We start from the raw sequence: 22,836 nt of genomic DNA, 5'->3' as shown, positions 1-22,836 counted from the left end.
AAATGGATACAGGGGGTGCAGTAGACACCAAAGAGACGCAGGTGAACTTTAAGGGCATAAAGACAGCATAGCTAGACGTAGTGGGTATAGGACCAGGAAAATGGATAGCGGCACAGGTGTTATTGAAGCTACAGGGGATGGTGATAGGAAAGGAGGAGGAGGTGATGCAGGAACTAGACAAAGGGGAAATAAGACACATGCAGAGGGAGGGTGAGGTAAGTACCAGGGAAGCAGGGAACATGGCGGAGGAAGAAGTGGCAATACTGGAGAAAAAATAGCCAAATTAAGGGAGGCGCGAAGCTTATTCACTAAACAACTCGACCAAAAGGAACTGGAAAGAAAGGTAAAGCTGCAGAAAGAAAGGGAAGCGCAAACAGAATTGAAACAACAGGAGGAAGAGAAAAGGTAAAGGGAGGAAGACCGCATACGGGGGATTGCAGAACGAGTAGCACATATGGAGCAACTGGAGATTAGGAGGAAAGAAGAGGAACGGGAAGAGAACGACACGGAAATGACGCTCTGGAAGAAAAAGATTCTGTCAGAAAGCACGCGTAAGTACGAGGAAAGTAGAATAATAGGCAGCATACTGGCAAAAGAGGGCGGGGGAAGGAGTGACAAGGATAGAGATACAAGGGTATTAGGTCAGGTAAGTGATGCCATACAGGGAGATGCAAGGGTGTTAGGACAGTTAAGCAACGCGATAATGAAGGAGCTTCTCAGAGCAAGAGCGGAGTTAGAGAGTGAGGATGAAGAACCAAGCAACCAAGAGCTAAGAGGAAGTAACAAAGCAACAAGAAGTAAAATTAACGCACGCAGTGGCGAAGCAGCCACAACACCCCAAGTCGGGGCAGGCACAGAGGGGACAGATAAGTATGCAGGCATAGATTTAGAAACAATAACAGTACGAAACCCGCACCCACGCGCAAAATTGACATTGTCAGAGGAATTCTGTAGTGATGAAGAGGAGGAAGGATCATGCGAAGGACAGAGTGATGGGAGCGGAGAAGGATTTAGCAACCTGTATATCACACACAAAGGCACTGGATCATCATTGGAATGCAGAACACAAAAAGAAGACACAACTGGATGGGAGAGCAAAAGACACAAAGGGAAGGGACAATACAACCAGTAACGCCTCCCGCTAAGCACACACCATATGCCAACAGACTTAGAGACATCCCAGGGCGCAGAAAGGAAGGATCAACATTGGCACATAACAAGGGCCAGACAGGTCAGCGCGGGGACCATAAGGGCATATGGGACACACAGCATGTAGGTCACATTACTGACTTTTTCGATGATTTATCTGATATGGAGGAGGAGGGTAACAACATACACATTACACCACATAGACGCACGCCAGAGGAAATTGCAGAATACACACAGATGGCACTCTTGGAGAGAGGCGGGACGAGGTCACAATACGTCCCATGGAAACATGCAGACGAAGACAGCATTAAATGTAGACTACCATCTTTAAGTGGAGGGGCGGGAAAATGGATATACGAAATGGAGAAACTAACTGCAGGGCACATGTCAACAGTTGGGGATGTAAAAGGGCTATTAATCTCAATTTTGGGTGACCCTGTGGATGACATCTGGAAGAGGGCGGGATTCCCAGGGGTGACAATCAGCGACACATTGCACGACGGGTCACCCTTTGCAAACTGCAGACACGTGCTATGGCAAGAGCTGAGGGTACAATACCCCGATACTTCAGACGCAGGGGCAATAACATCATGTAAAATGAGCGAGAATGAGAACTCTGTCAATTACATCCAGGAAATTTAGGAGAAATGGAAACGCAGGAGCCATGGGACAAACCATTAGCTATATTTGACCACATACTGATACAGAGACTCCCAGAACCAGTACAGAGGCCCTTGAAAAAATTGGTGGGGATGGAAGCAAAAGCATGGCCAGAGATACAATTAACGACAGTATACCATTGTAGGTTATGGCAAGAAAAGATGAAACAGAAATAAGAAGATAGAAAGTCAGACAAGGCAAAACTGGTCCAAAAGAAGCTGTCAAAATATGCCCTAGAAGGGGCACTCATAACAAGCCCGCCCCACAGGCACCAGATCTTGCACAACAACAACAATCACCAACAACACTGCCACAGCAAGTACCCAATATGACACCGAAATTACCACCCACGCCCCCATACACGGCACAACACCAATATGCACCACCCACAGGAGGAGGATACACGCAAATGGGTAATGGCTACACTAACAACTACAGAGGCAGAGGAGGGGTAAACAGGGGAAGGGGGTTTGATTCAGCAGCACACAAGCAAGGAGGGGCTTTCAGAGGGTACTCACAATATGGACAGCAGGGGTATTTGGACAACAAAGGAGGATACCCATGGCAAGCTCGGGAGCGCCCACGTGTTGGACCTGTGGATTAGTAGGACACGTATCACGCACATGCAGGGCAAGGCCGACACAAGCAGGATGTGGAGCAAGGGCAACAGGGCTACAACGGGGGACGAAACAACTACCACCAACTACAACCACCACAGGCAAGTGAGATGCACATGGAACAGCAAGGAGGCCTGACACAACCACAGCCACAACAGCAACCTTACGTACCAACCACCACACAGCAGATACAGCTCCAACCAGCCCAACACCAAGCACAGCAGCAAATGACAGCGGCACAACAACACATCCACACGGTGCAACAGCTCACACAAGTACAAGAGAGCACACAACAACCCATTGACATGCCAATACCGCAGACAACAAATGGGGATAGTAACAATACTGGGACATAATCCCTACACAGGGAATAGACAATCATTATACCCCCAATAAGACAGCTCACAGACTTCCTTGTTGTGTCCCATCCTGTCGGTAACACCTAACCCTGCGGAGGAACCACGCATAAAGGTGATGATAGGTGACAAAACATTTTCTTTCCTAGTTGACACAGGGGCCACTAGATCCTGTAAGAGGGAAGGGAAGTTCAACTTGTCCGGTGATGCCATGCACACTCGCGGATTTTCTGGGGCTCGAAGGGTGGTTCCTTTTACTGATAACATCTCCTTATCTTTTGGAGATCATGACCTATCCCTGCCCTTGTTATACTCAAAACAATCACCAGTAAATATACTAGGGCGAGACATGAGAAGGTTGAATATGACCATTTCTTTCACTGACAAAGGAATAGTATGCTCAACACCAGGCATACACATGCTCATGACACGACACATGCTTTAGGCTTACTGTGGCAAGACAGTGGCAAGGGCAGAACCCGTGGATGGGGAGATCTTCTGATACAGGACAGACATGGCATTAGAATAACTACCAGGGATTGAGGGTAAGGTATGGAGGAGGCCAGCAGAATACCTATTCAGGCCAGAAACGCCCACGCGTGAGGAGGAATGGGCTATAACATCAGTAGACATTGAAAGCATTGTAGCAAACAAAGATTTGATTGCAGTTCACGCCCAGGATAGGGAAGTAAAGGCATGGAGGCCTGTGATAGCACTGGCAGAAGGATGCAGGCTGACACATGTGTCAGACGAGGAACTGTTGTCAGATGAAGTAGGAGATGGAGAGATGGCGTTCCAGATGAACGTCTACATGTGGTTAAAGGTGACATACCAGGAGGTGGCCCAGAAAATAGCAATGGTGCTATAAACGCCCATCCCCACACAATCAGACTTATACGAGGAAGATTTGGCAGCTGTACCCACCTCACTATGGACTACTAGACCCTATGCTGTGGGATGCATGAAGAGTATTGGAGGGGTAAAAATATAACTAAAAAAGGCAGCAATGCTGCCCAGAGTGAAACAGTACCCATTATCCAAAGAAGCTGATGAAGGGATTTATGAGACAATAAGTGCCCTAGTGGAAAGAGGCATATTGGTACCATCAGATTCACCATGCAACACTGTGGTATACCCCGTGCGCAAGGCTAAGGGAGGGTCCTGGCATTTCATACAAGATTTGAGACCACTTAACCACATTGTAGAGGCAGAGTACCCGGTAGCAGCTAACCTCGCCACATTATTGTGTGGAATACCAGCAGAGGCATTGCGGTTCACCATGATCGACCTCAAGAATGCATTCTTCTCAATACCACTGCACCCTGACTCGCAAGATCTGACAAGTTTCACATACCTCAACACAAAATGGAAACACACAAAGTTACCACAAGGATACTCCGAGTCACCATCCATCTTTAACAGAGTTATACAGATGGACATGGGGAATATCGGGCTTGAAAGCATGGTGTTGAATATGTAGATTATATTCTCACCTGCAGCACCACTGAGGAAAAGCATAGGAAGGACTCTGTGAAATTGCTCACAGTACTGGCCGAGAAAGGGTACAAGGTTGACAAAGGAAAATTGCAGTACTGTCAGGAACAGGTCCTATACATAGGACAGTTTATCTTACAGAAAGGAAGGAACATTGCATCACAAAGGGCACAAGCGATAAGGAACACACCACAGCCACAAACGATCAGGGAATTGCAACAATTTTTTGGCCTGTGCAACTACTGCAGAGCATGGGTTTTCGACTACAGCACATACATAGGACCCCTACTGGCAGCTCTCAGAGAGGCGCAGAGGGGGGACGAGAAAGTTGGGGTGGACAAGAGAAATGACTGCTGCATTCAATGAACTTAAAGAGGCCATTTCAACGGCACCAGTCCTGGGCACCCCCAACTATGAAAATTAGTTTTACATCTTCTCACATTGCGATGGTGCATTAATGAAGGTAGTACTAACACAAAAACAAGCATGGGACACAAACCAATGGCATTCTACAGCTGACACTTAGACCCAGTAATGATGGGGCACTTCCTATGCGAACAACACTTGGCTGCTGCAGCTTTCGCAGTAGAAAAATCATCTTCAATTACTGTGGGTTGCTCCACCACACTATACGTGGAACACGCCCTCTTCGCGATCCTGCTCAAACCAAAAACCACACTGACTACCCAGAGAGCAACAGGGTATGAAATTATTTTGTCAAGACTGGAGTTGAAAATAGTCAGGTGTAGCAATTTTAATCCAGCACAGTTCACAGCAGAGGAAGTGGTTGGCTTTAGAAGAAAGCAACGGCAAAAGAATAACAATATATTCGGATAGTGCCAATGTCACTTCGACGGTACACTCTGGATTTATACAATGGCTAAGAAGAGGACTTAGGAGAGCAGATGGTACCCCAGTGCAACATGCTCTCCTCCTGGGTGAATTAATAGAAGTAATAACATACCCAAACAAATTGGCGCTGGTGAAGTGTCAAGCACACACAAATGGGGAAGACCCAATATCCAGAGGTAATGAAAAAGCAGATGCACATGCAAAATATGCTGCGTACTTTGGCAAAATATGGGACCTCCAAGAAAAACTAAAAGATAAGGGGAGGGCAAAACAGATGATAATGAAAGTTGGGTACACGCATATCACAGAGATACAGATTATGGAACTGCAGACAGGAGCACCAATGGCAGAAAAGGAACTGTGGGTAAAAAGAGGATGCTCTATGTCCCCCACAGACATGCTATGGAGACAGAATAACACAGGGCAAGTTGTGATGCCCCTGGCCCTACTGAAAACATCGCTGGCCCAACTGCACCATCCCACTCATACAGGAAAGGAAGTAATTGCAGCACAAATAAAAGAATCTTGGTTCTGTCCTGAACTAAACTCACATGTTGCAAACTTCATCAGCAACTGTCTCACTTGCCAACAATTTACGGCCGGTCACACGCTACAAGTGATCAAGGGTACAATACCACGGCCTGAAGGACCCTTCCTACACCTGCTCATTGACTATGTGGGCATGAACAATGTATGTCAAGGATATCGATACATGATTGAAGTAGTATGCCCCTTTTCAAGGTGGATTGAGACTGGCCCTTGCTCCCATGCAGATGCATTTAGGGCAGCAACATTTTTAGTAAGGGAGGTCTTCCGGCGTTGGGGTGTTTGCAAAGTATTGAGATAGATAACGACCCCATTTTGTGAATTAATTATTTCAACACATAACTGCCCTGCTCGGAATCAAACACAAGTTTGCCTGTGCGTACCACTGACAAGCCAACGGTTCCTTTGAATGCCTAAATGGCCTCTTGAAAGAAACAATATCCAAGACACAGCAAGCAACCAAAAATAGTTGGCTCTATTGCCTTCCTCTGGCTCTGAGTTGAGAAACAAGCCTGGTTCGGACCACCACCTCACACCCCACAAGGTGGTAACTGGATGCCAAATGCACCTCCCACTGACCTGACCCACGAGAGCAATGTATGACTGTGAAGGAACAGATACTGTTTTTTGGTGAAGAAATGTATGAGTATGTCTGTTCCTTGGTTACTAGTGTTTCCTTTATCAAACAACAGATTCAACAGACACAGGGCATGTCAGAGAACAGTCAACAGGAAGCAACCAACAGTAAGGAGCAGACTGGACAGTGGGCAGTGAAAGAAGGAGACACAGTTCTCCTTAGGAACTATCGAAGAAAGTGGAATGCCCCTAGATTTACAGGGCCCTATACTGTTGAAAAAGTAGCCCCCAGGGTCATTAAGTTAACTGATAAAGACATTTGGTCACATATTCCACGACATCAAGCCCTACAAAGCACAGACCGCACCCCACCACTGCAGTGTCAGGGCCAACACTTCAGCAACAACCGACAGTGACAAGGACACAGTACAAATGCCAGCTACACCCAAGGACATAAACGAACAACAGCCCATAGCTCACCCCATGATAACAAGGTCACAGACACAAAACGTCCCCACGGCAGTCTTAATAAATATTTGACTATAATGGTGACATCGTAATGAAGAAATTAAGTTCAAATTGAGGGCACTTAACAGCAACTAATAAGAAGAATACTGACAAGGATATCAGCGATACACACAACACTGTGTAAACATGTGCATGCTCTATTCTCCTTTTTGTCTCGCACATGCAGGTATCGTCCATTATAATTATTGTACGCAAATATCTGATCAAAAACATCCTCCACTGCCCAGGCTCAAATGCTACCCACTGATGACCTCCCAGAAGCATTATCACACCAATTTGTATATATAAGTAAAAGGCCAAAGTACGTAAGGCCCAGACGGCTACACGTTTACTACAATGCGTTTCTCCTATTAATATTACGCTCATATCCACACCTCCTCGCAGCCTTACCTGCTCTGAGAGATAGGACGGTAAGGAAGGCGTGGAAGGAGCTTTTCGCCTGGGCATTGAATGATCACTTGATACGCAGGGCTTGAACAACAAATACTAATGACAAGAAGGCAGAATTTTAGACATTTTCAGGCGGGCACCTATACCATCTACAGTAAAATAGCAGCAGGACCACAGCACAGGTATAGGTAAACATGCCAGTGGTTATGACTACTGTAATAAAAATGTTGGGGATATTTTTGACCACTGGTCTGATAACTGCTGCTGTCTAGCAGGCCTACTATGCTTTACGTGTGGCTGCAAAATCCAATACTAACATTTCCCCTACCCCAGCTGCACGGAGCACTGTGTCAGGTGGTACGAGTAGCATGGGGCTAAATGCAGAAAGAGGTAAACGTAGTGTTTTCATTGATGTACATGGGGTGGACACATATTTTACAGAATCCGCACACATCTCTAACAACATGTGATATAAATGCATGTTCAAAATTGGTAAGGACACAACAAAGGACAACTGCTACGTGTGCTCATTGATCCCACATGCCATGAGCGCCTCCAGAACATTCGTGGCAACTGAAGTGCAGGCGACCACAGCAGAATGCCTCTTATATTTAGCGTTGTTTCAAACATGAGTACAATTCCAAGGGAAAACGGCAACACTAAGATGTAAATCAAGGTCAACATACCCATACAAAGACAACTTCATCAAAAACTACCGATGTTTGACAACTATTGGCAGCTGACTGAAGAGCTACAATACGTAAGAGACGGATCCGACAAAGAGGAAACAAAAGAAGTAACACTGAACTACCTGCCATGTAAATGGAACGCAAGAGAGATTGGAGTTGAACCGGGATGCAGGGAAAGACCACTAACGCTGATTTATGGCAAGGTATATACGAAGAACGGATGGGCAGATGGAGTTGTGGGAAGCAAGATATTGACATTGGCAAAATCCTCCGTAATGACAGTACATGAAGAAAATGAAAAATGCTACAAGGAGTGGGCAAAGAGTGTGACACTACTAACATGGTTGGACAAAGAGGAGGAACCCATAACGATAATTCCTATTGCAGCCCCTATGCTATGTTACTAGCACGACGGGGAAGTTGATGTTGGAGTAAACAAAGGGTGTAAAAGAATGATAAAGCTTTGTGAGGGGACAGCAGTACTGATGGACCACTATTGGGCCTGAGGAGCAAAAGCTTACAACAGTCTACCACAGTTATGGAAGGGAGTATGTACTATGGTACACATCAACGTATTCTGCCTGGTGGTACCGCAGAAACACATCAACATGGAACACTTCCCTAAAATGGGCGAGGGAAATAGAAGAAAAAGAAGGTCACTGGGACAAATAGGCATCACACCACCCCATAAAAACCACTGATGAGATCAAAAAGAAAAGGAGAACCACTAACAGGAAATTACCTCTGGGGAAAGTCAGAAACAGCATTTAGTGACATCCCACAAGCACACAGATTATTCAGTAGAGCAGCAATGTTCTTTTCTTCTCTAATACATCCAGGAGTGCAGGCATATGCAAATGCAAAATGGCTACAGATAACCAGGTGGAAGATGATGATGACGATCAACTCCACAGTAAACGGATTTAACGCAATAAAAGAAAAACTAAGGGCAATAAGCATGGTGGCCCTACAGAACAGTTATGTGCTGGACCTTCTAACGGAAATGGAAGGAGGTGTTTGCACCAAAATTGGAAGTTCCTGCTGTACGTTCATTCTTGCGAATGACGAGGATAACGGCATTCTATCTGTAGCAGTATCTCAACTGGCCAAGATGCACGCCAAGATGGAAGAAGAAGCTAAGGGGGTGAAAAAGGATGTGAGCGGGTTTTCATACCTCTGGTCCTGGATGCCGTCATGGTTAGCTGACGACCTCAAGGTTTTGGCAGGATGCATGTTTCTGGGCATGGCTACACTGATGGGAATTAAACTATGGATGGCAAGGTCAAAGTGTACTGCAGAAGAAATGATCGCATGCACATCCTAATGCCCACCAAAGACAATCTACACACAGGCATCATCATCAAGGAACCCGAATGGCTGCGCCAACAGATAGTGGAAACAGACTTTTATCCACCATCAATAAAAGTTGAGAATCCACAGAATCCAAAGAGCTATGTTGGAAAATGGGTTTATTGCAAGCCCAGTGGTGGATGTGTGTATATGTATTGGTCATTTGAAGATCACGTGGATCGGTACGGACATCTGCCAGGAATAACGAAGGTATGTCGAGTATGAGGAGACAAAAGAGTGGATAATTTTGTGGTCGACAAGACGACCAGAGAGGGGACTGAAGATGGAAAATGGGATGGTCCCTTCCCCGACCCAAATACAAACCATGGCCAACAACGTCACGACCCAAGCACCCACAGCGGGATGAGTTCAACTCTCTGACTGCCGCCCTTGATGTCAAGAACCACCATGGCCACGTCCCACCTCCACAAGCTAGCCGCACCCCATCCAGAACATTGTTTCTAGCACCAGGTACAACGCGAGCAGGGAACAATGATGGCCCCATGGTTGGGGGCTCAAGGATGGACCAATCAGAACAAGAGGGCCTTACCACTGACGGCACCACAACACAACCAATCACTAACTCTCTTCATGTAACTATTTTCATGTAGCAATTCTTAGGGACGACCCAAGCGTACCACCTGACCTCTTCTCTACCAATAACCTTTCCTTCTATACTGTCCTATACTGACCCTATCACTCGGGGAACCAACCCAGGGGTAGCATTAGGTTTGGGGATGAGTTTTCACAGATGACGCACATTGTGGCATCACTCAGGTACAAAATGGGCCTGCGAGCCCATTTCGAGTGAGAAGTTCCTGGGTACCCATGCTCCATTAACCTGTCCCTGTCTGTTCTATGCAATAAAAAGCAGTAACCCTTTGCTCTTGTGTGGCCTCCTACTCCTTTGGGACACAGAAGGAGTTGGGGCCTTCCCACCGCTGGGGGCCGGCCGACCTCTGAAAAATTACCCCAATATGTTGGAGGCACTGCTGAGATACTGAGATAGATCACAGCAAAACTGTTTGCATCAAGGTGGCCCGGCAACACAGCCCCCTCTGCCGTTGCCCTCTTTGGAGGACTGCAGGACCATTGGATAACTGCAAGATGACCGGACTGCGCTATCCGGAGATTGGCCATCGAGAGCCGACTTCAGAAATGTCCTGCCCGCGGTTGGCGAGTGTCCAGAAGCGGCTCAGATGAGGGGAGACGGCGAGCCAATTGGGAGGGGTGCCCACAGCCGACAGCAACGGCAGGCGAGAGCCTGATGTGAATATGGCACACACAATCAACAATATAACATTGTGCGGGTGGTGGGAGGAATCGTGAATAGGGTGGCGGGTGGTTTTATAGTGTTGCAAAAATTTGGTCAATCAGCGTGATCGATAAGTGAAGTGTGGTAGGGAACGGAACGAAGACTGTCCCTTCTTGTGTTATTGAGTATACTGGGTGGGGCGCCGAGCTCTCATGTGTTGACTGGAGGGTCACGCTGATAGGTCCAGATCGCGAACACATCTATGGGGGTGTGGTATTCCTATGAGTCGGCGTTGTAGTGTTTTAGCTCAGAGAATAGATGATGTATCTACTGCAGGAGGTAGCTAGATTGTCTCTCAGTGCGGAAGATAGTTGGCTGGTAAGCTCCCCTTGTGAGTGGGTGTTCACACGCCAGGCAACGCAGCGGGTGCAGCACAATGATAATAACAAGTGATTTAATGAATACTACATTCTAGGTGCGGTGGGAAGACAGCTGTGGGTATTGTGGGGGTTGCTGTTGTTGAAATTGGTGCACATTATATGTTGCAACTGTGTGTATCGATAATACGTTGTACTAGATGGTGACATCACCCATAGGGCTTGCACAAGACATTGCGGTTCTCCCAAGCGAAATTGTAGCCACGGCACGTGGCTAAGGTGGGGTGAAGGGGGACAGGCGGACGCACACGGAGAATGCCGGCATGTCCTCAAACGAAGGGGTTGCGCTGAGCAGCGGTGCGACCTGTGGGAGTAGGAGGATACAGACATATGCTGCGCAGGCAGTGGGAGAGAAGAGAGGAGGAGGGGTTAGGAGAGTAGCACAGGCGCGCCGAGTAGCAGCCACACTTGCAAGGAAGGGAATCTCAAAAGCACGCTGCGCTGGGCACGTGGATGCAGGGGGCCTTGCGCGCTATGGGTCAAAGGGTGCCCTGGCTCCAAAGGGAGGCGTGTTGAGGGGCGATAGCACGGCAAAGGACAAGAGAGTGGTGGTGAACAGTCCAAGGGTATTGCAACGCTACAACTTCTTTCTTGACTGAACCCACCCAAAGTTTTATTATATGGTACATTATTCTTCTCATCCATACTCCTACTGATTAAAGGGATTGTTGTGGTATAACCAAATGCTGATCATTGTATAAATACTAATAGTGTGATAACTAGGTATTGTTCAAATTCAAATTCATAAAATCGTGACATATATATTGTTCAAATCCATAAATTAAATCTTTTAACTTTGCAAAACAAACTGCTTCTTGGTTCAGTGAGACCGGGGGGATTCAAAGAGAGGGGTGTAATATAAGGGTACATCATTCAGAAATAAAAGAACTTATAGATAAAAATATATAATTAAGGGTTCCAACTGTGCATCACATGCTAGACATTGACTTAGGTGGAGTGCCGGGTTGAAATCACTTACAAGATTGGGGGCTCATAGCGGGATTTCTGAATTAGATATACCACTTGTGACAGTCTAATACAGTGTGCTAACTAGTGGGGTACATAATCCCTGCTGGGCTAACACAAATAAAATAAACTTCTGTAAGTCAGGAAGGAAATTAATATTTCCAGAATGGTGACTATGGTAGAGATGATTATGGCTAAAGAACACATATTGCATACATTATTTGTAAGAGGTGAATGGACAGAGCAGGATCAGAATGTGTGGTTGCAGGCAATCACAGAACAAATCACTGCAACAAGGTCAGACACATGGCAAGACCAGGGTCCATTACATATGGCCCTGAGTGAATTATATATGGACCCTAAGGCAAAGGAAGTGCAAAACAAGATTGCCAAAATAGCGGCATATCTATACCTATATATTGGAGCAATACAGGATAAATATGCCGAGGGCCAAGATCTGGCAAACAAACAACTGCAGGCATTAGAAAGGGTCCAAACTGATCTGGTCTCTGCTGAGCAGAGGTACAGAGGGGCCAGGAATCAGAAAATGAAAGTAGGCAGTACCTAACCAAAATAAAAGAGGACATGGGTATCCTGCAGCAAGAAAAGGCAGACCGGGATACCAGAATGCTGGCCCTGCAGGAGGAGTACCAAGAAAGTTTGGACACCCTACTACAGAGCCAGAAAAAGCTGTAACAACAAATACATTTCAACAGGGCATGCGCAGAGCAGGTAGTCACCCTGCAAAGCCACTTAGACAGAGAGAAAGAAGTGAGTAATAAATGAATCCTGAAAGACCTGGTCACCCAGGCATAATTTGATGAAGAGCTCCAGAAAGCTGGTGTGCTTCAAAGACAGAGGGGCAACCTGGCGGCACAGAGGCAGGCTCTTGCTCAGGAAAGGGACACCCTAGGCCAGGAAGTCTGCTATTTAAAAGAGAAGCTTGAAGAAAATCACCTGGCCCTCCAGGGACTGGGTGACCTCCAAAAAGACCATCAAAAATTGTTAGAGCACACCAGGAGGGCAGAAGATGCTCTAGTAAGGAAGGACCAGGCCAGTATGGATAGGACTCAGAAGGTAACCCTCTTGCAGCAGACTGGCCCAGTACTCTAAAACAACACAGGAAGCACAGAGAGAAAATGAGGCTCTCTGTGAGAACAGTGACAAGCACCATAGACAGGTAGCCATGCAATAGAAACTAGCAAGGCCTTGATTGAGGAAGAGAAAGCTCAGATTCTTGCATGGCAACAGGGAGCAGGGGCTGATAGAGATGAGGTTAGCTGGGAAAGGGAAAAAACCTGAGCATAACCTCAGGAACCCTAGTACCAGAGGCCTTCATCTCTTCCAATCCCTGGACTATGCCACCCCCATGTCCACTGGCACACATGAGCCAAGGGCCACAGGGATGGAAGATTTCAATCCAATCAGAAATATGGGGATCATAGACCAGCACCTCCCAGGAATGGATGGGCGGGCATCTGGGTATGGGTAGCCAAGGGGAACTCCATGAGAGTAGGCCCACTAAGGGCATCCTGAAAACCTCTGCCCAGCTAGGACAGTGGGGGGGGTACTCATCAAATCCTGGGAACAAGGAGGAATCAGAAGACCCCCCTGAGCGCCCCAGGACACAGGAGACTAGGTCCCTACATTTTGCCAACCATTCCCAAGCTCGCAGAATCCAGGAGAGCCTAGAAGACCAGACGGGCACCTCTGGGAGCAGTGCCGCTGGGTCAGAGGAGGAGTGGACTAGGGTTACCCGAACCAAGAAGGCCAATAAGGCAAAAAGGGCCTTGCTTAAGGACCCCTTAAAACAGATCCAAGTGATAAGGAGCATCATAACGACCTATCATAAGTACGCAAAGTATTCTGTTTGGGAGCACTTAGAGCTCTTTGAGAAGATGATGAAAACTTTCCATTTGAAGGACAGCCAAAGCTGTATTCAATATGTGAAATGAACCTTCTCACCAGAATACTCCAGCTTATTTGTGGGGCTGGAGGACCAAAATCATTATAGATGGTCCACCTATATGGCGGCCATCTTGAAGCATTTTTCTGTGCATAGAAATCCTCAGGAGGCTCGCAAGGCATCCTACAACTTGCAATGTGGGGAGGATCAGGCCCCACAAGAATTTGTGCAGGAATTAAAGTGTGCCTTTGCGCAGACCACCAGAAGGGTGCGCACGGACAGCAAAGAATTTGTGAACACTTTTTTCTACACTCTCCCCAAGTACATCATGACCCAGCTAGTGAGAAACTTTCACGAGAAAAGATCACTAGACTGGGTCATTGAACAAGCCACACGCATTTATGAGGTGCAAAAGCCAGTGGAAAACAAAAATAATGCAAAAAGCCCCAAACCAACCAACACCCCTGCTGCTGCTAAGGTGGCAGAGGTGAACTTTACCCGCATTTTAGGTTTGAAGATGGGGGGGCCTAAAAACCTGCCCGCACTGAATCAGAATAATCCCAAGCCCAGAAGGCCCTCGGGCCAGTTACAAACAGGGAGCCAAGGAGGTAGTCCCACAAATGGGATCCCTCACTCCCCTGATTACTTAAGTCCCCACTACAAGGGGAACTGACCCATCCTGGGTTATGTGTGGACTCGTCCAGCCCAAGAAGGGGGATCCAACCAAACAGCAGCTAACCCAGGGAACTTCCCTCTTCACTTCCCCCAGGAGGGCAGAAATTCCCCAAGTCCTGGACAGAACTTCTTCCCCAGGTACCTGCAAAACTTTCAACCTCAAAACCATCCATCCTTCTTTCCCCAATTTCCTGAGCCCAGACAACCTAATCCAGGAGAGGGGAGGCCAAGGGTGGAGGGGTACTCACATTTTCCCAACCTGGGGTATTTTCAGAGAAGGGATAGCTACCCTTCCCGGGATCAGCCCAGGGGAGACAACAGAACCCTGTATCAGCCTGAGCGGGTGTCACAACTAGAGCGCCAGGTCCAAAACATGGCACAGGATCTGGGTCGCATGCTGAGGGCTCAACAGAACCCTCAGATGAGCATGCCAGCACAGAATGCCTCAAACTCCGGACCTGGTGCTCCAGAGCAATGATGGGGGAAGAACCCCGGTGACCTACCAGTTCCCAGGGAGGAGGCACAAGAGAAAGGGGGGTGTAAAGCCTTGGAGGAAGCTTCCTTCCCCACTTGTAAACCCCCCCTGGAAATGCAGGAACCGGAACCAAAATCTCTTGCCCCTGAAAGTCTGCCACCCAAGGAGCAGAGGGGGTAGGAGAAACAAAGAACCCAAACAGACCCATTTTGAGGAGGAGGTACAAATCTTCCAATTTGAAGGAGAGGGGTCCTCAGAAGATCCTGGAAAAAGGATCTTCTACATCAGATATGGGGGAACTCCTCACAAAGAAAAATAGGTTCCCAAGGATCCAAATCCAGACTGGGTAGATGTGGGGACTGAGCTAGCGCCGCCCATCATCCAACCCCAGAATCAACGGCATGAAAATTCCCTGGTTCAAACCCATCCAGGTGACTGCCTCCAAAAAGGGGCGGGGGGGCAGCCCAGAACTGGAACCAGGGGAACCCAAAACTTCTCCCATATCTAGTTGTCACCTTTTCTTTTCAGATTCCCTAGACTCCAAACAGAGTACTCCCCAAATCTCTTCTCTATCAGTGTCCAAAACTAGAAAACTAACCCACCAGCTGTCCAAAAATGTACATTATCTGTGCCACCTTGAGGAGAAGGAGGGAAAATTCTATGCCCCGGTCCAAATACAGGGGCAGGGTACAATTTTGGCACTGGTGGACACTGAATCCCAAGCTACCCTTCTGTCCAAAAAGGCCTTTGACCAACTGAATTCGGGACAGGGAGAATTACCAAATTCCTCTCAACCCTCTTCCTGGACAACTTCAGAACTTCGACGGGAAGGAAATCCCATGGGCTTTGATGACCCAGAGAAGGCATTTAGGTCAGCTCAACTGCTGCCTTATGCAGTTGAAATTCAGATTGGAGAGGAAGTCACCATCCCAGAAAGGACCCGACAATTCTCCCTGGAATTGAAAGTTAAAAGAGGACACAAATTGAAAAACCCTGATGCCTATATTCATCTAAATGCTTCTCTCCAACAGCAAGGGTTGGGGGTAAACCCAAAACCACTAGTCAACATAGAACATGACACCATTCCAACAGAGGTGGATAACAGCGACTTAAAGAGTATCACTCTAGCAGCAGGCACCATTATTGGAATGGTGGTTGATGACCGACATTTCTCCATAGATTTAGGTAATTAACTGTTACGACAAATCCCCAAGGACTATTTTGACAGTGATAGTGATGACAACAGAACACCAGACAGGATCTTTACCCGGCATGGGGGGAATATCCTGGTGTACACTTCCTGCCCTTATGGTAAGGAAGATGTGACTTGTGACTTCAGGAGGGATGAGGTGATTTTCCGAGTCTACGAGGACTGCCTTCCCCACCTGAAGCCACCAGTCCAAATCAGCGCTCTGACCAGGGACTTCTCCACCCAGCTAGAAGAGGCTGCTGATTTAGCAAAACCAGAACTCTTTCCAGGCTTCAGGCAGAAGGTGGAAGAGATAGTCAACTTATCTGATGCCTGTGAGACCCTGGAGCAGAAGCAAAAATTGAAACAAGTTTTCTTAGATTTTCAAGATCTCTTTGCGGTGGACTCATATGACTGTGGTCGCACAGACATCCACACAACAACAATCCCCATGGACCCTGGCAGGACTCCAGTGTTTGTGAAGCAATGTCGCTTGCCTCTCGCATCATTTGAGTCCCTTACTGAAATAATTAAGAACCTGGAGTCCCGTGGGATAATCTGTCCAGTCCACAGCAGCTTCAATAATCCGGTGCTGGGGATTTTGAAGCCAAACAGCCAGTGGAGACTCTGCGCTGACCTTAGGGAGCTCAACAAACGGGTCCATACTTCCCGATGGCCTCTGCCCTACATTGACCAAGGGCTGGCCCAGATCCAGGGGTCACAGGTATTCACTGCAATAGACCTGACCAATGGGTACTGGTATGTACCTGTCAGTAGGGAGGACAAATACAAGCAGGCCTTCACCTTTGGGGGGCAGCAGTACACATGCACCCGGACTCCCTTCGGATACATCAACTCCGGCAATGAATTCAACATTTTTCTACATAAGGCCATGCCCGACTTGGGTGAAAGGGGTAACCTGGCTTATGTAGATGATGTTATCATCAAAAGCTCAACTGTGGAGGAACACATACCAGAGATCTGTTATGTTCCGACACATTTGAGGGCCGCCGGAGCAAAACATTCCTTTCAAAAGGCACAGTGGTGTAGAACCTGTGTAAATTTCTTGGGGCATGAGATTACTCCTCACGGTCTCTGTCCCCAGGAAAGGAAAGTGGAAGCACTCGAGAAATTAAAAGACCCCACAACTCTGCGGGAACTAAGGAGCCTCCTTGGACTGACTAATTACAGCAGAAGGTTCATTGAGGACTACGCAGAGATCACAAGACTCCTGATTCATCTTTTGAAGGGGGGGTCAAGTGGTAATCGGGTCCAGAACAAGCCGGGGCAGTAAGACAACTCAGATGAAGCCTCTCACAAGCGCCTTGCCTAGCTTACCCTGTCAAAAACAAGGAGTTCTTCTTGGAGACAGCGTTCTCAAATACATGCTTGACCGCAGTATTATATCGAAAGCATGACAAGGTCAATAAAGTAATATCCTATGCGAGTAAAACTTTGTCCTCTGTGGAGGAAAAATTCAACGATTGTGAGAAGGCACTCCTGGCAACAGTGTGGGCATTGAAGAATTAACGCCCGTTTATCCAGGGGGAACACATCATAGTGGAGACTCCACACCAGCCTCTGTATTATATCCAAAGGGACAGAATCCGTGCCGGAAATGTGAGTAATTCCTAAATTACTTCATGGATTCTGTCAATGCAAGGCTTTCCTGTGGAGGTCAGATATGGGCAAAACAAGAAGAGTCCCCTCGCGCAAGGTCTGGCTGACTTGCGTGATTGTGCCAGAGAAAACTGTCTCGAGGACGAAAGTCTAAAAATCAAGGACAACATGGAGGCATACCTCAATTCCCCACACAAAGTCTTTGAAGAAGACAAGTGTGAGGGAATGCCCACTGTCTATACAGATGGATGCTCCTACCATGTTGACAACAATGGGGAAAAAGAACTTTGTGGCCGGCGTAGGGAATGCATGGGTGAATGAGACCCCAGAACCCTCCACTGGGTACAAGATTGTTCCAAGAAGTAGTCAAGTGGCAGAGTTGATGGCTGTGCATCAAGCCATCCTCACTGCTGTCCATAATCAACTCCACAAAGTAGAGGGACCAGATAAAACTGGAAATGACTTAGCTGATCAGCTGGCCAAAACTGGAGCCATCCAAGGGGATCTCTTTGAGATCGAGTCCCTGTTGGGGGAAATCCAGGTCACTGCTATCACTAGGTCCCAGACAAATGCTCACAATGAGCTCTCAACTGCACAATGGAGTAAGGAGAATCCAGATGCTGATCTCATTACCGCTCAATAAGGGGATCCAATAATTGGTAAGTTTTATCAACTAATTGAGGACCATGAGAACTTTCCCCTGACGGATACCGATTATATTGGGAAAGAGGACCTCAGAGTGTTGATGAAATGTCCAGAAATGTTCCAAATCCAAGATTGTTTGTTGGTGAGGAGGTCCCTACCTCATTCTGAAGCCTGATGTTAAGTCACGCCCATGATGCGGCCAAAGCCGGGTATACAGGGTTTCATGCAACACTTGAAATCTTAAGAGAGGTTGCATACTGGCCACACATGGGGCAGGACCTCGACAAATATTTGAAGGGGTGTCTTGTGTGTGCACAATTTCAGCCAACATCCCTCACAAACCAAATGCGCCTCTCCAAAAGAGGGGGATGACATTGCCTTGGTCAGATTTACAAGTCGATTATATCGGGCCTGTGATTCGCTTCTCTAGGGGGAATAAGTACATGTTGACTGTGACATGCTGTTCACTAAGTGGGTGGAATGTCTCCCGGCCCCAAACTGCAAGGCGGAAACAGCAGCTGCCCTGATGATCAACCAAATCTTCTCGTGTTTTGGACTACCCCAAAGGATCGAGTCAGACCGAGGTAGCCACTTCACTAGCGAAGTAATGACAAAGATGTGGGAGATACTTGGGGTCAAAAGGAAATTACACATTGCCTACCGGCTATCCTCTAGTGGTGCAGTAGAGATACAACAAGACAATTGTGAGCATATTAAAAAAATTTGTGGCAGATTCTGGGCCAAGTTGGGATATCCGATTACCTCTTGTCCTAATGGCCATCAGATCTACCCCTCCATCTGCAACTAAAATGTCACCGTTTGAGCTGATGACTGGATGCAGGATGGTGCTTCCCCAGCATCTGCTCTATAGAACCCAAGAGCAGACATTGATCAATGCCTCCACAACTCATGAGTATGTTAAAAATCTAAGAAATCACCTTCAACATGCTTTCCCCTATGCTCTGCGAAATCTAGAAAGATCTCAAGACAGCATGAAGACCCACTATGACTTAAAGACTACTAGAAAAGAATACCATGTAGGTGACTGGGTCTACTTATACAATTTCCAAAGGAACCAGGCCAAACAGCGCACATTTTTGCCTAGCTGGAGAGGACCTTTTGAAATTGTAGACAAAATCTCACCAGTCGCCTACAAAATCTGCATCCCCAAAGGCAGTTTGGCAGAGGGGGAAGATAAGTGGGTCCATATTAATCAACTGAAGTGTTGTCGCCCTAGGCACACTCTGCAGCAACTGGAGGAGTCTTCAGAAACCCCAGAGGGAGTCACTCCACCTCCCTAGAATTCCCACTATAAAAAATATACCATCTATATAGTCAATAAATTGCCAATAGAAAAATGTGTCCTGATTTGTCAAAATGTATGTGTCCGCCCCACTACATTAATAGTGGTGGGGAAATGTATACAAATATGTTTTTGCTTTATCATCCTAGAATTGGAAACCATGGAGACTAAAACCAAGGAGGACCACCCAGGGACCGGAAGGAAAGATCCAAGGGGCCCGGGGTATCGCTTCATATCCACATCAGGAATTGGGTGAAGAACTGGTCGATCCACCCCTGATGGAAGAAAAGATGATAAACTTTGCCATTTTTGGAACCAAAAGAAAAGAGACTGATCATCCCAGTTTTGCGACTTCCCATTGATGGACGCCTAACGCCAAATCGCAAGGGGGGCCTTGTGGGATGTTCTGACCCACTAGGCTCTGCCCTGCAACATCATTGTGTGCTGCTTTCATCAGAAACAACAGGATGGCCGCCAAAAAGCTCTATGCACTAAAAATCTCTGAGAAGTGCGCAGGGAAACCTGAAAAATAGGCCGCCAATCCATTTTGTCTGTGTCAGTAGTGGAACTGGAGACCACACTACCAAAACCTGTCATTGGGCTGCCCACAGATTAAAATGGAGTTACCTGAAAAGGCAGGGCTGCATTGCCAGGAAAACCCAGAAGTGCTTTAAAATCCGTTTTCACTTGGCTGTTGAAAGTGCAGAATCATGGTTCCCAAACATCAGAAAAGATCCAACATCCTTGTTGGATGTTAAACAACACTTTATTTAAAGAATCCACCTAAGCACAATGCCAGGAGAAGCACATTTCATCACAAAAATATCCCCAATCAAAAAGGTGCTTGCCTGGAAAAATATGTCAGAATATGGGTGCAGTACCACCGCTCGCCTTTGTCAGAGCTGTCATTTACTGTTAGTTAAACTTGTACATTAAGATCAAATTGTGGAAAAGAAGAGACTTGCCATCAAAAGCAATATAGGTTGCTACAATTCAATCTCTATGTTTGAAAAAGACTGGAATTATGAGATCTGTATGTATAGTTGTTGAAAATGAAAGTTTATTTAGAAAAGACAATATTAAACAAGGGGTTTTAAAAGTGAACTAATGTAAAACACAGTACTTCAAAGGCAAATTCGACAGTTTGCCCCAAACAAAGACATCTTCCCCCGCCTCTGCTCAGGAACTGTCATTGAGTTGTTAATGGGGGTGGGAGGAGATTTTGGCCTGTTGCTCTGAGGAGAGACAAAAGACGCCCTTGATTGAAAAGATATGCAGATTCAACTGTCAACAGAAAACAACTGCCAGCAGGAAGAGAGCCTGGGAGTGCTCTTGACCCAGCCAAACCTTGGGGGCGGGACCAGACAGATATGTGTATCTTGACCTACAAGAAAAATATCTTTTTGAAAAAGACTCACAGAGAACTGTGAAAAATTTGTAAAAATCTGTAAATATAGTGTTGTTAAAATGAAATTTCTGATCACCGTTTGAAACTACTCTGACTACCAAAATGTTGATGTTGTAGCAATTGTGATAATGCTAGAAATATGAAATTCACAGGATTATGCCCAGATGTCATGCGCATGTATGGAGAAAAATGTGGACAGATCTGACACTGGGTACCCCACCAAAAGCGTGAAAAACTGTCAAATTTGAACCAAAGCTCTCACTAAAATGGAACTCGGACGGATACTTGCTCTATTAAATCTGTGATGTATATATGTATTATTAGCAAGTTGGCGATATTGTAAATATGATTTAGATGAAAAATAAATTTACTGTACTGAAACAAAGGGGGGGTACTGCCTGGATTGTAAAATGCAGCATCACCATGACACTAGATTTCCTTCTCAAATCAGAAGAGGGGAAATACTCTAACCAATAGGATTCCTAGAGGGTGTGCTTAGTATAATGTAGTCTGCCCAACCCTTTGGGAAATACATAAAAAGGGACAGTTTATGACCTAGAGGGACACACAGATTCACCCATCAACTGACTTACTGGCAAAGCGCTCTGCAGGAGGAACCCAGATCCAAGACTCCAAAACTCTGAAAGCAGAAGGCCCAATTCCAAAGCTGAACCCTTTTCAGCTGGCCTTTAAAATCTTGCAACCTGATTTTAACCCCAGACTTCTAAGGGGCACACCAACAATTGAACAGCCTGGCTGTGCTGTTTCTGCTTTCTTGCCAATAACTATTGCTAGAACCCAGAGATCCAAACCAGTAGAGCAGACCTGTAACCAGATAGCTGTAACCCAGAACCAACCCGTCAGATCCAGTCCAGAGGCCGTGCAAAGACCAGAGTGCCATGCTGAGTGCAGAATTGGGTGCCTGAATCCTGTCCGGTGGGCTAGCAGAATTCCAGTCCAGAACCCTTTGACCAGATCTTTGACGGGCATATTACAAACCATAGTTGTGAGTATCTAGCATAGAATTGTCCATAGCCAATATCTTATCCTTAAGCAATCCTATCCAACCCATTCTATCATATCCAGATTTGCATTGTAGAATCTCTTTTGTTTTCCTGAATCTTTCCCTCATCCACATAGTCCTTTGTTAATTGTAGTGATAAATTAATCTTTGCGCTAATATATTTGCTGGAGAAAGACAAGTGTCTTCGCGGGCAAAAGTCAGAGCAGAGGCGCTGCTGTTCTGGTGGCTGTCCGGTTGGGTATCTTGTATCTTCATAGACTCCCTAGTGTAAAGAAATTCCTGTTTGTAATTCAAAAGCGCATTTTCTTTTGAAAATCTTGACTCTTTCTGACAAAACAACCTCTACTAAAACCTTCAAAACCTCTGAATTGTACATGCTAGAAACGAAATTTAAGTGTCAAATTTAAGCTAACATCCTCAGCTTTCAAAGGAACCTGTATTCCAACTCCTTATCGTTTTCCCGCAATCGCGTTTCTCGCGCGCTGAATGGTTTTCCGCGGATTCGCATTTGGCTCAATTTCATCACGTGTAAAATAGCTATTCTTTGCATCTGACCTCAGAATTCCGTTTTCAATCTGCTAGTTATTCAATCATCATTGCTAGTGTTTACCTGAAACTATACAAAGCGGCTCCCACTAGTTTTGAATCCAATTTAGAGAATTAAAGTCATTTTTCAGTGTTTTTCCCATTCATTCCAACCTACATTCAAAAGCATTTGAACTGTTT

The sequence above is a fragment of the Ambystoma mexicanum genome, chromosome 6p (genome assembly GCF_040938575.1).
Source record: "Ambystoma mexicanum isolate Mex_15411 chromosome 6p, UKY_AmexF1_1, whole genome shotgun sequence".
NCBI lineage: Eukaryota > Metazoa > Chordata > Amphibia > Caudata > Ambystomatidae > Ambystoma > Ambystoma mexicanum.
Note: the sequence above shows the minus strand (reverse complement) of the source record.